We start from the raw sequence: 14,454 nt of genomic DNA on the forward strand, positions 1-14,454 counted from the left end.
GGCTATGTTTCCTTTTGTTAGCTTATGATCCTCCTTTTCAGTGGGAAGCCTGTCACACAACAGTTTCTTATCATGCTGTGCTCTGAAACATACCTTAACCAAGAATCCTACATCAAGGAAAGCTCATGTTTAAAATGAAAGACAAAACGAAGTCTTTTTCAAGAATAAAAACATACATATTGAGACGATTTGTTCCTACCACACCAGACCTACAAGAAAGATGAAAGAAAGTCCTTATGTCTGAAACCAAAGGATGGCAAAATCCGCAAGAAAAGAGAGAGAGCACCATTAAAGATCATTATATGAATATAATATACAGACTAAATGTATATTTCCTCACCTTTCTTCTCCTCATGGATTTACAAAGCAACTGTGTAAAATAATAACTAGTTGGTGAATTCCTGGGCCTAGAACACATAAAAATGTAATGTATGTTTTATATTCACAAATAACACTGTAAAAACCTGAGTTAACTAAATGACTACCAAGGGGAAAGCAATAATTATAAGAAAGTACTGCTGGATGTGCAACCTTAAGAGTTGTTACACATGAAACGAAACACCCCAGAAAGGCAAACATATAATAGAGCTATACAGGATAAATATGTTTTTGTTTTTGTTTTTTTTGAGATGGAGTTTTGCTCTTCTTTCCCAGGCTGGAGTGCAATGATGCGATCTCAGCTCACCACAACCTCCGCCTCCTGGGTTCAAGCAATTCTCCTGCCTCAGCCTCTCGAGTAGCTGGGATTACAGACACCTGCCACCACGCCCAGCTAATTTTTGAATTTTTAGTAGGGATGGGGTTTCACCATGTTGGTCAGGCTGGTCTCAAACTCCTGACCTCAGGCGATCCGCCCACCTTGGCCTCCCAAAGTGCTGGGATTACAGGCATGAGCCACCGCGCCCAGCCACGTATCTCTTTTTCAACATTGACTCTGCTATTAAAATCAGAAAACTATTTCTTGTGGAGATCATGATCTCTTTCCATTCATTTCTTGAACTTGCAGCCCAGGAACAGAATTACAAGTCAATCATCTCTAATTTTGCATTGTATTTTTTCAATTTTCTATATTTCAAAGAGTCCATATCTGGAAGAAAGTGGGAGGAATTAGGTGAGCTGACTTTGTATTTTTCTTTATATGGATGGCCCATTTCATTTAGCATAATATCTGCAAGGTTCACCCATGCTGTAGCATATGCCACATTTTCCTTCCTTGAAGACTGACCAAAGTTCCATTGTATGCATACAATACCATCTGTCAATAAACATGACAGTTGCTTTCATGGTTTACCTGTTAGTAAATTATGCTGCTATTAATATGGGTTTACTTTCTTTGAGACCCTTCTTGTAAAAGTATTTGTTTACATGGCCTAGTCCATTTGTCCTCCTTGGAAAAACATTTCAGACCTTCTGCCTGCCACCAACCCTCTCCGATGAGGGCCCACCAGGCTTCAGGGAAGGCCAGAAAGAAAGTGCCCTATGCACACCTGGCACATAAAACCCTTCTTACCTCTTTGAGACCCTTCTTTTAATAATTTTGGGTAGATTCCAGAAAGCAGAAATGACAGATCATATGCTGTTTCAATTTTGGATTTCTTGATGTTCTATCATACATTTTTCAACAGCGGTTGTACTATGTTGCATTCCCACAGTGTTCAATCTAATGAGTGTGTCATTGTGGGTTGGTTTGTTTGTTTTGAGACTGAATCTCGCTCTATCGCCAGGCTGGAGTGCAGTGGCACAATCTCAGCTCACTGCAACCTCTGTCTCCCAGGTTCAAGCGATTCTTCTGCCTCAGCCTCCAGAGTAGCTGGGACTACAGGCGTGCGCCACCACACCAAGCTAATTTTTGTATTTTTAGCCCAGATGGGGTTTCACCATGTTGGCCAAGATGGTCTTGATCTCTTGACCTCGTGATTCACCTGCCTCAGCCTCCCTAAGTGCTGGGATTACAGGTGTTAGCCACCGCGCCCGGCTGTCATTGTGGTTTTGATTTGCATGTCCCTCACGATGAGTGATGCTAAAGATCTTTATGTAACTATTGTCTATTTGTATATGCTCATTAGAGTAAGTCCTTGACCTATTTTTTAACGGGGTTGTGTTTTACACAGCTTGGGCTACTAAAACAAAATACTAATATAAATACTAATCTATACCCTCATTGAATGGTCCTAGCACACTTGTCAAAAATTATTGGACTTGAATTGCAAAGACACATTTCTGTGCTGTTTATTTTGCTGCACTGGTCTACTTCTGTGTCGTTATGTTAGTACCAAACTTTTTTTTTTTTTTTTTTGAGACAGAGTCTCGCTTTGTCACCTGGAGTACAGTGGCACAATCTCGGCTCACTGCAACCTCCACTTCCCGGGTTCAAGTGATTCTCTTGCCTCAGTCTCCCGAGTAGCTGGGATTATAGGCATGTGCCACCATGTCTAGCTAATTTTTGTATTTTTAGTAGAGACAGGGTTTCACCATGTTGGCCAGGATGGTCTCGATCTCCTGACCTTATGATTCGCCCACCTCGGCTTCCCAAAGTGCTGGGATTACAGGCGTGAGCCACCGTGCCTGGCCCAAACTTTTTATCAGCACAGATTTGCAGTTAAGTTTTGAAATCCAGAAGTTAGAGCCTACTAACCTAGTTCTTGTTTTTCAAGACTGTTTTGTCTATTCAGAGGCCCTTGAGATGCCAAATGTAAAAAATGAAAAAATGGGGAAAAATGGTTCCTAGAAATAAATCAAGAGGTCAAAACTATAACTAAAAGGACAGCAGAGAGTAAAAAGTGCTATTATTCAATGAGAAGTAAGAATCTTAGATTCTTAGAAAAGGGGCATTTAACTTTGGAAAGTAGGCTCAGTAAGAACAAACTAAGCATTCGCACACAAAAACAGAAAAACAGAAACGAAATGAAGTTCCTGGAAGTGTTAGAGCTGCTCCTATAATGGTGAAAATGATCCTTCTGGATCATGATAAACTGAATATAAGGAATGAGAAAGCATTAAGAGTGTGGCTAGAGGACACGTCACAGAACCACATCTCTATTGATAGTAAAATGATACATGAAAAAAATTAGCCTCTATAAGCACCACAGTGAGACAGTTGAGAAGAGCGAGAGGAAGGAGTTTCAGGCCCATGAAATCTAGCTGGGTCAGCTAGGTAAAGCACTACAGACACAAGAACTTAAGGACCACAGGAGAACTGACACTGGGTGGTGACAAGGTGGGAGGATCTCTTGAGCCCAGGAGTTCAAGACCAGCCTGGGTAACAGCAAGACTCCATCTCTACAAAAAAATTTAAAATTAGCTGGGTGTGGTGATATGCACCTGTAGTCCTAGCTACTCAGGAGATTGAGGTAGGAGAACTGCTTGACCTGAAGAGTTGAGGCTGCAGTGAGCTATGATCATGCCACTACACTCCAGCCTGGGCAACAGAGCGAGAGCATGTCTCTTAAAAAAAAAAAAAAAAAAAAAAAAAAAAAATCCCAAGGCGCGGTGCCCCGTGGCTCACGCTGGTAATTCCAGCACTTTGGGAGGCCAAGGCGGGCGGATCATGAGGTCAGGAGATCGAGACCATCCTGCCTAACATGGTGAAACCCCGTCTCTACTAAAAATACAAAATAAAATTAGCCAGGTGTGGTGGTGGGCGCCTGTAGTCCCAGCTACTCGGGAGGCTGAGGCAGGAGAATGGCGTGAACCTGGGAGGTAGAGGTTGCAGTGAGCCGAGATCGCGCCACTGCACTGCAGCCTGGGCGACAGAGCGACACTCCGTCTCAAAAAAAAAAAAAAAAAAAAATCCCAAAAGAGTTTCTCATAAAAAACGGACTACCTTCCAGAGCAAGTCCTCCATCATAATGAATTGGGCATGTTCTGAAAGATGATGCCCAATAGTACCTTCATCCAAAAGAGTGTGAACCAGGGCGCGGTGGCTCATGCCTGTAATCTCAGCACTTTGGGAGGCCGAGTCGGGTAGATCACCTGAGGTCAGGAGTTCAAGACCAGCCTGGCCAACATGGTGAAACCCCATCTCTACAAAAATACAAAAATTAGCCAGACGTGGTGGCAGGCGCCTGTAATCCCAGCTACTCAGGAGGCTGAGGCGAAAGAATCCCTTGAACCCAGGAGGCGGAAGTTGCAGTGAGCCGAGATTGTGCCATTGCACTCCAGCCTGGGTGACAGAGCAAGACTCCATCTCAAAAAACAAACAACCAAACAAACAAACAGTGTCAAGCAATCCCTGGGGTTCGAGACCAGGAAAGATCACCTTACTCTGGTGCTATGTGGCAATGCATCGGGTCACAAGAATAAGCCAGCCTTATCTACTGAGCAAACAATCACTAGATTCTCTAAAACAAAAGCAAAACTTTGTTGCCTGTGTGCCAGCAAGAACACAAGAAGACTTGAATCTACCAATGCTTCATTCCTGAAGTGAAAAACTACCTTGAAGAAAAGGGGATGCCACTCAAGGGCCTCCTCATAATTGACAATGCTCCTGGCCATCTCTTTATGCTGATAAAAAATGTGGAAGTGATGTTCCTGCCTCCTAAAACTGCATCACTGCTACAACCACTTAATCAAGGCATCAGGAAGATTAAGGTGACTTTCACCTTTCTCACCTGTAGGAGGATTCATGTTGTCTTTTAATTTTTTTAGAGATGGAATCTATGTTGCTCAGGCTGGTCTCAAACTCCTGGGCTCAAGAGATTCTCTTGCCTTGGCCTCCCAAAGCACTGGGATTACAGGGGTAAGCCACTGCGCCTGGCCCAAACTCATGTTGTCCTGATGCTACCCATGACTGTACCATAGTGGATTTATGGAAGAGCTTCACAACTGCAGATGCCATTGTGCATATGACAGAGGGTGTAGATGTCCTAAAGGTCAAGACAGCCAAAGCATGCTGGAAGCCATTATGGAGTGTGGAAGTCAACGATTTCAGGGTCTTTCTCAGGTATTGATACGGTAGTCAGGAATATCCCAAATGTTACAAGGCAAGTTGGTGGGGAAGATTATCTCTGACTGGACTGAAGACAATGTTGAGGAAAGCATAGAAGAGCATACAGAAATCCTTACTAACAAGGAACTCGAAGATATGCTGAAATCCTCTACAGATAAGGATGATGATGATGCAGAAGATTTAGAAGAGGCTGTCCAGAGATGTGGACACTTGAAAAATTTGCAGCAGTTTTTGGGGCATCTACAGCCTCTGCAAGGTGCAAGTATTAAAGATTACCATCCTCAAGTTAGATCCTTCCATGGAAGAAAGCCTCCATTTCACCTGAGGGATAACATGCCAACAAACACTGCAAGGATTTTTTGATGATTTAAAGGAAAAGAAGAACCGGCTTTCTACAATGCTGTTTCTAACTAAATATCTGCAAATATGAAGACAGACCCTTCAATGCTTACAGATCTTTGGCCCTCAAATTGAACAGATCCTGACATTAGTACTATTTAGCCTCCTCCAAGTGTCAACATCTGCAATCAGAACCTGGTTCTTCCAACACAAATGATTGTCCAGACATCCTGTCAAGATTCAAGTTAGCCTGATGTCTCACTGCTTATCTATTATGCCACACATCTAGTCACCCCTACGCGTAATATTAGTCACCATACAGCAATCAGCATTATCATAATCATTATACTTGGGTAATCAAGCAAGAAGGATTAGAATTTTGGTATTAACATGCTCTTGAAGAAAATTAAACAAAAGCAATCTGCCAGTGTTGAACAACAACAACAACAAAAAACTATAATGTTATAGGTGACATGTACTATGCAGGTAGGCCTGCAATGGTTGGGTCTGTCCAGAACATGTATAGACTTCTATCATGATTCCCTAAATAAAACAATAAAACAACTATTTACATAGTTTTTACAATGCATGAGGTATTTAATCCAGAGATGACTTAGAGTGTACAGGGAGATGTGGGTAGATAACATGCAAATATGTAATTTTATAAAAGAAACTTGGCATGTGTGGATTTAGGTATGATCAAGGAGTGCTGGAATTAATCCCCTGCATATGTCAGGGGAAAACTGTATTTGAAATAAACTGAAATCACTTAAGCCTTCACCACATGGTTTACATTCATAGAGTTTATTTCTTTTTCTTTTTTTTTATTTTTTTTGAGATGGAGTCTCACTCTGTTGCCAGGCTGGAGTGCAGTGGCACCATCTCAGCTCACTGCAATCTCCGTCTCCTGTGTTTGAGCCATTCCCCTGCCTCAGCCTCCAGAGTAGCTGGGACTACAGGTGCGCACCACGATGCCTGGCTAAGTTTTTGTATTTTAGTAGAGACAGGGTTTCACCATGTTGGCCAGGATGGTCTCGATCTCCTGACCTCGTGATCCGCCCACCTCGGCCTCCCAAAGTGTTAGGGATTACAGGCATGAGCCACCGTGCCCAAGCCATAGAGTTTATTTCCAATGTGATTTGTTTAATTTTCTCAGGTAAAATAAAATTAATGAATGCTTTCCCACATTCCATACATTTATAGAGTATCTTTCCAGTGAGTCCTTTTGTGTCTGTGCAAGAAGCTGAGAGAACTCAATGCTTTTCCACATTCCTTACATTCACATAGCTTCTATGCGGTATGAGTTCTTTCATGTCCTTGAAGGAAACGGGAATGAGTGAAGGCTTTACCACATTGTTTACCTTCATAAGGTTTCTCTCGAGTGTGAATTCTTTCATGTTGTAGAAGGCCAGTGAGCCAAGAGAATGCTTTCCTGCATTCCTTACATTCATACGGCTTCTCTCCAGTGTGAATCCTTTCATGTTGCTTTAAGTGACCAAAATGACTGAAGGCTTTTCTACATGTTTGACACTCATAAGGTTTTTCTGCTGTATGATTTTTTTATGAAGAGAAAGGTACTGGAAACAACCAAATGCTTTCCCACATTATTTACATTCATATGGCTTCTCTCCCATGTGAGTTGTCTCATGATTTTGAAGGGAATAAAGATCAATAAGGCTTTCCCACATTTACATTTATAGATTTTCTCCCTAGTGTGAGTCCTTTCATGTCTTTGAAATCCAATGAAATAAACAAAGGCTTTCCCACATACCTTGCATTTGTGAGGTCCATCTCCAGTGTGCATTGTCATGTGTCTTCAAAAGCTTGAGCTATGAGATAACGCTTTCCCACACTGCTTGCATTCATAGAGTTTCTCTCCAGTGTGAGTTCTTTCATGACTTTGCAGTGTACTGGAACAATCAAAGCCTCTCCCACATATCTTACATTTATGAGGTCCATCTCTAGTGTGCCTTATCATGTGTCTTTGAAAGCTTCCCAGATGATCAAATGCTTTCCCACATTGCTTACATTCATGGGGTTCCTCTGCACTGTGAGTGGTTTCATGTCTTTGAAGGGAAGTGGAAGCACTGAAGGCTTTCCCACATTGTTTACATGTATAGGGTTTCTCTCCAGTGTGAGTTTTTTCATGTCTTAGACAAGAACTGTAATCACGGAAGGCTTCAGAACACTGCTTACATTCATACGGTTTCTCCCCAGTATGTGTTCTTTCATGTCTTAGATAAGAACTGTAAAAAGGAAAGGCTTTAGAACACTGTTTACATTCATATAGTTTCTCTCCAGAGTGAGTTCTTTCATGCATACGAAATAAACTGGGCCAGAAAAACGCTTTCCCACACAACTTACATTTATAAGGTCCATCTCCATGCTGCACTGCCATGTGTCTTTGAAGGTTTCCCAAAGAACTGAAGGACTTCCCACATTCCTTACAATCATATGGTTTGTGTCCTGTGTGAGAAATTTTATGGGTTTGAAACGAGTGGCAATAACTGAAGGCTTTCCCAAATTGTTTACGTGTATTACGCTTCTCTCCATATTCCTGATACTCATGTGGTTTGTGCCCAGCATCAACTCTGATGTGGCAATGAAGGGATGAAAGACCCGTGACGACTTCTCCACTCATTGTTTTCACATGGACCTACTCCAGGAGGAGTGTGCTTGTTCACAACAGTATCTCCAATCTGGCTAGATGTTTCTCCACAATGACTACCGTCTTTACTTTCACCGAAGCGCTCTACCATATCGCATCTGTAAAAAATGGGAAGTATATTACTAAAGGTTTGTTTATAAATGATTTTATATGTATTAATAGGTATTAGATGTACTTTTTTTTTTTTGAGATGGAGTTTCACTCTTGTTGCCCTGACTGGAGTGCAATGGTGCGATCTTGGCTCACCGCAACCTCCACCTCCCAGGTTCAAGCAATTGTCCTGCCTCAGACTCCCAAGTAGCTGGGATTACAGGTATGTGCCACCACGCCAGGCTAATTTTGTATTTTTAGTAAAAACAGGGTTTCTCCATGTTGGTCAGGCTGGTCTCGAACTCCTGACCTCAGGTGATCTGCCCACCTCGGCCTCCCAGAGTGCTGGGATTACAGGCGTGAGCCACCTCTGCAGTGACGCCATCTCTGCTCACTGCAACCTCTGTCTCCCAGGTTCAAGCGATTCTCCTGCCTCAGCCTCCCAAGTAGCTAGGACTACAGGCACACACCACCATGCCCAGCTATTTTTTGTATTTTTAGTAGAAACAGGGTTTCACCATGTTGGCCAGGCCGGTCTCAATCTCTTGACCTCGTGATCTGCCCACCTCAGCCTCCCAAAGTGCTGGGATTACAGGCGTGAGCCACCACGCCTGGCCAAAGGTTTGTTTATAAATGATTTTACATGTATTAATAGGTATTAGATGTACATTTTTAACATTATCATGCAAAGCATAGGCTTCATGTGAAGCCTGCTTGAACGTGAATGGACTGAATGCTGTGCAAGATAACTAAATGGCAGGTGCTTTCCCAATGATAATATTCATATGGGGATTCTTAACATTGCTTCCATGAAACTTATTATGCAAACACTTGAATAGCTATGAAACAATTAAGTATATGCTTTTGGAGAAAATTTTCTAAGAATAAATAAATTTAAGCTGGGTTTGTTCGTTTTCTTTGCTTCTTTGTAAAATTTCCTATCATTTGAAGAATGACTCCAGAGGCATATCTTTCTCTTGTGATTGCAAATTACCTTACATTTATCCTGTGACTTTTGTATTGATCTTCCCTGATCTGGTCTTCTCATTTCATTCCTAAAAGGTAGACCCAGAAAAAATTTTTACAAAATTATAGAAAAACTGTAAGATATTATATATAGTGCAATCATGCAGGATTCATTCACCAAACTACAGTGGACTCTTGAAAACAGTTTTGAATTGCTCAAGTCCATTTATATGCAAAATTTCTTCAGTTTCTGCTATCCCTGAGATAGCAAGACCAGTCTCTCTTACTCAGCCTACTCAATGTGAAGACAATAAGGATGAGAACCTTTATGAGCATCTACTTCCACTTAATGAATAGTAACTACAGTTTCTCTTCCTTATGATCTTCGTATCACCATTTTCTTTTCTTTTCTTTTTTTTTTTTTTTTTGAGACAGAGTCTCGCTCTGTCACCCAGGATGGAGCGCAGTGGTGCGATCTGGGCTCACTGCAAACTCCGCCTACCAGGTTAAACGAATTATTGTGCCTCAGCCTCCCAAGTAGCTGAGATTACAGGCATGTGCCACCATGCCCAGCTTATTTTTTTTTGTATTTTTAGTAGAGATGGGGTTTCGCCATGTTCACTGGGCTGGTCTTGAACTCCTGGCTTCAAGTGATCCGCCTGCCTCAGCCTCCCAAAGTGCTGGGATTATAGGCATGAGCCACCGCGCCTGGCCCATATTGCCATTTTCTTTCTTTAGCTTATGTCATTGTGAGAAATATATAACATATACGACATACAATATATGTATTAATCAACTGCTTATGTGACCGATAAGGGTGCCAGTGAACATTAGGTTAAACTGTGGTGGAAAAAAGTTATATCAGGATGTACAATTGCTTGGGGGGCCGACACCCCTAAACCCTGTGTTATTCCATGGTCAACTAGACCCCCTTTCCATATTCCAAATCTTGAACAGCATTGCAGATCAAGAAGCAAATGTCCCTAATTGACTAAGTGGAGATACGACACCATCCTTACCTACACAGTCCAGGTTCCTGATGGTTTCCTGCATCACATCTTTGTAGAGATTCTTCTGGTAAGGACCCAGCAAAGCCCACTCTTCCTGGGTGAAGTTCACAGCCACATCCTCAAAGGCAACTGAGTCCTGAAACATCCCACATATGTAGATGAGGGAAGCAGAGACTGACAGTACTGAGAATCTATACTTACCTCTTAAATTTCCAGGGTGCGTGGTTTCCTTCTTTTTTTTTTTAGGCAGAGTCTCGCTCTGTCGCCCAGGCTGGAGTGGAGTGGCGCTATCTTGGCTCACTGCAAGCTCCGCCTCCCGAGTTCACGCCATTCTCCTGCCTCAGCCTCTCGAGTAGCTGGGACTACAGGGCCTGCCACCACGCCCAGCTAATTTTTTCTATTTTTAGTAGAGACGGGATTTCACCATGTGAGCCAGGATGGTCTTGATCTCCTGACCTTGTGATCCACCTGCCTCAGCCTCCCAAAGTGCTGGGATTACAGGTGTGAGCCACTGCACCTGGCCAGGGTGTGTGGTTTCTAAGCATGACATGGTAAATCCACTTTCATTTTCTGTCTACACTCACTGTCTCCCACATGGCAATTCTGATGCTAGAATTAAATGTTTGCTAAGGCAACAACTGAATTGGAACAGGTCTCCTGTTGGTAAGTGAAGTCAGTATTATTACATGGACCTTAATGGCTATTTCTACAGTGGATCTGCAGTTCTTATCAGGACAAAGTCCTACTCTTTATTGTGCAAAAGAGTTAACATTAGCAGTCCTGAGACTACATATCCTTACAAATGCTTGTTTACAATGTTGGACCTTTTATGGTGTCTAGGCACTGGATTTAGGGAGGGTCCCCACCAATGTGGCTAGTAAAAGGGACTGAGTGTACCTAAACTATTATGCAAAATAATAAGGCATTTGCTTAGTTCCTATATTCCTCTGAGAATTGGAATTCTATTTCATGCTCAGCAGAGGAAGTGCACCTGATCAGCCACTGCTAGGTTTGAATGTCTGTCCCCTCCAAAACACATGTTGAAAGTTAATCTCCAATGTGAAAGTAATAAAAGGTGGGGCTTTAAGAGGTGATTGGGTCCTGAGGGTTTGGACTTCATAAACAGATTAATCCATAATGGCTGAGTGAATAAATGGGTTATCTCAGGAGTGACACTGTGGTCACGTCATGAGAGGAAGAAAAGATCTGAGCTAGACGCTCAATCCCCTCACTATGTGATACTCTGTGCTACCTAGGGACTCTGTAGAGTCCCCACCAGCAGGAAGGTTCTCACCAGATTCCCAGCCTTGACCTGAGACTTCACAGTCTCCAGAACTGTAAAAACTAAGTATGATTTCTTATCAATTGCCCAGGTTCACTTATTCTGTCATAAGCAAAAAAAAACAAGAGAAAGACAGTCATGAGGAAACACTCTGGGCACTGAGTCTAATGAACACCCCTGGTAGATTACATTTCATATTCTTTGTTGCAACTTGTGATTAGGGGGATCTGGCCCAGCCTATGTGCAATTACAGTAAGAGAATATTTGGAAGCTGGCAACTGGTTTCCACTAGATCAAATGCAGTAAAGTAGGACAAAAGACTAATAAAATATACTTCACAATCCCAAGGGAAAAATCTTAAACTTATTATTAGGTAATGTCAAAAGAGAAGGAAAGAAAGGGTGGATTGCACATGTTCTTAGAAATAACTCAAAGTCATCTCTTATGAATATGTATAATATTCCATAAATCCCTAAAGCAGACCTTTAGTAGTCAACAAAAATGACATTACCAAATCTAAGTCAAAAATGTCTAAAAATGCTTAAAACTTCTCATTAAATGACAGCATTATAAAAACAGATAAAGGATTCTTAAGTTATAATATTCAGCACCCCATAAAATTAACAGAAAGATAAAGATAAATAAAAATAAAAGTGAAAATGGAAGGAAAGCCTTGTGGAGTTTCTGTTTGTCCTAGGCCCAATCCCTCCCCACCTCAGTGCCAGTCTATATATATATATATATATATATATATATATATATACACACACACATATATATATACACATATACACACACACACACACACATATATATATATATAATTTTTTTTTTTTTTTTTTGGAGACAGAGTCTCACTCTGTCGCCGAGGCGGGAGTGCAGTGGCGCGATCTCGGCTCACTGCAAGCACTGTCTCCCAGGTTCACGCAATTCTCCTGCCTCAGCCTCCCCAGTAGCTGGGACTACAGGCGCTCGCCACCATGCCCGGCTAATTTTTTGTATTTTTAGTAGAGATGGGGTTTCACTGTGTTAGCCAGGATGGTCTCGATCTCCCGCCCTCGTGATCCACCCGCCTCGGCCTCCCAAAGTGCTGGGATTACAGGCATGACCCACCATACCCAGCCATTAACCTCAATTCTTTTTTTACATATATTTTACTTTGTTTCAGAGACAGGGTCTCGCTCTGTCTCCAGCCCAGGCTGGAGTGCAGTGGCATGACCTAGCTCACTGCAGCCTCGAGCTCCTGGGCTCAAGTAATCTGGTGATCTCAGCATCCCTAGTAGCTATGACTACAGGCATATACCACCAAGCCTAGCTATATTTTCCTTTTTTCTTTTTTTTTTTTTTTTTTTTTGCATAGATGAGGTCTCACCATGTTGCTCAGACTCGTCTTGAAATCCAGGCCTTGGTTGGGCATGGTGGCACACACCTGAAGTCCCAGCTACTTGGGAGGCTGAGGCAGGAGGATCTGTTGAGCCTAGGAGTTGGAGATGGCAATGAGCTATAATCACACCACTGTACTCCAGCCTGGGCAACAAATTGAGATCCCCATTTCCAGGAAGGAAGGGAAAGGAGAGGAGGGGAGGGGAGGAAGAAGAGAATGGAAGGGAAAGGGGAAGGGGGAGGGGAAGGGGAAGGGGAAGGGAAAGGGAAAGGGGAAGGGAAAGGGGAAGGGGAAGAAGGAAAATCCAAGCCTCAAGCAATCCTCCCATCTTGGCCATTCAAAGTGCTGCCATAACAGGCATGAGCGACCATGCACATTCCACTTTCATTTTTGAGGATCCACTCTCATAATCTAACCTAATGCTTATCATATCTCAAAAAAACCATTGGCTAATACTGCCACATCAGGGAAGTGGAAAAATAAGATTTTATAAGGACATAAACATTTATTCCACAATAAGTGATTTATTAGTAGCTTTTTATCATTTTCTAAATACTCTTCATGTTAATCCCTTATCAGATATATAATTTGGAAATGGTTTCTCCCATTCTATGGGTTACCCATTTACTCTGTTAATATTGCCTTTTGATGCCAAAGGTCCACAAAGTCCAAATTATTTTTTCCCTTGTGGGTCATGCTTTTGGTGCCAAATCTAGGAAATCATTGCCAAATTCACTGTAATACAGCTTTTGCCATGTATTTTCATCTAACAGTTATACAGCTAAGATGGACACTCAGGTATTTCGTTCATTTTAACTTCTGTACGTTAGGTATGGGTACAACGTCATCCTGTTGCATGTGGATGTGCATTGCCCAACAGCATCATTCTACAGAAACACTAAGCTATCCCCCATTGAATAGTCAGAGCAGACTTTTCAGAAATTGTTAGACTTTATGTAACTTATTAGACTTTATTAGACTTTGTGTTATCTTGTTGCATTGTCTATTTCTGCATTATTACGCTAGTACCAAACAGTTTTTATTAGTATGGATTTATAATAAGTTTTGAAATCAGGAAGTGTGAGTTCACCAACTTTGTTCTGGCCTTTTTTTTTTTTTTTTTTTTGAGACAGAGTCTCGCCCTGTTGCCCAGGCTGGAGTGCAGTGGCATGATCTCAGCTCACTGCAACCTCCACCTCTCAGGCTCAAGTGATTCCCCAGCCTCAGCCTCCTGAGTAGCTGGGATTACAGGTACGCGCCACCATGGCCGATTAATTTTTGTATTTTTAGTAGAGATGCGATTTCACCATGTTGGTCAGGCTAGTCTCCAACTGCTGACCTCGTGATCCACCTGCCTCAGCCTCCCAAAGCGGTGGGATTACAGATGTGAGGCACATCTGGCCATTGTTCTGGCTTTTGAAGACTGTTTTTGTTCATTCAGAGACCCTTGAGATGTCATATATAAAAAAATAAAAAATGTTAAAAAATGGCTCCTAAGAAGGAATCAAGTGGTCAAACCTATCCCTAAAAGGCTAGCAGGGGACAAAAAGTGGTATCTCTCAATAAGAAAATACAAACCTAAGATGTTTTGAAAAGTGGTGTTATCACCTTGGAAAGTTCATCATAAGGTAAGAACAAACCAAGAAATCACACACTAAAGCAGAGAGAAGCTGAAGTTCCTCAAAGTGTTAGAGCTGCCCCTACAGTGGCAAAAATGATCCCTCTAGTTCATGATAAACTAAGGATAAGCATTAAGTGTGTGGCTAG

The 14,454-nt window shown here is 42.1% G+C and overlaps 1 pseudogene; it reads right to left on the reverse strand.

Annotated features, from left to right (window-relative positions):
* Nucleotides 1–5,315: 5,315 nt before the first annotated feature.
* LOC101133966 (zinc finger protein 799-like) lies at nucleotides 5,316–12,664 on the reverse strand (annotated as a pseudogene).
* Nucleotides 12,665–14,454: the final 1,790 nt, after the last annotated feature.

Source organism: Gorilla gorilla, chromosome 20, assembly GCF_029281585.2.
Source record: "Gorilla gorilla gorilla isolate KB3781 chromosome 20, NHGRI_mGorGor1-v2.1_pri, whole genome shotgun sequence".
Taxonomy (NCBI): domain Eukaryota; kingdom Metazoa; phylum Chordata; class Mammalia; order Primates; family Hominidae; genus Gorilla; species Gorilla gorilla.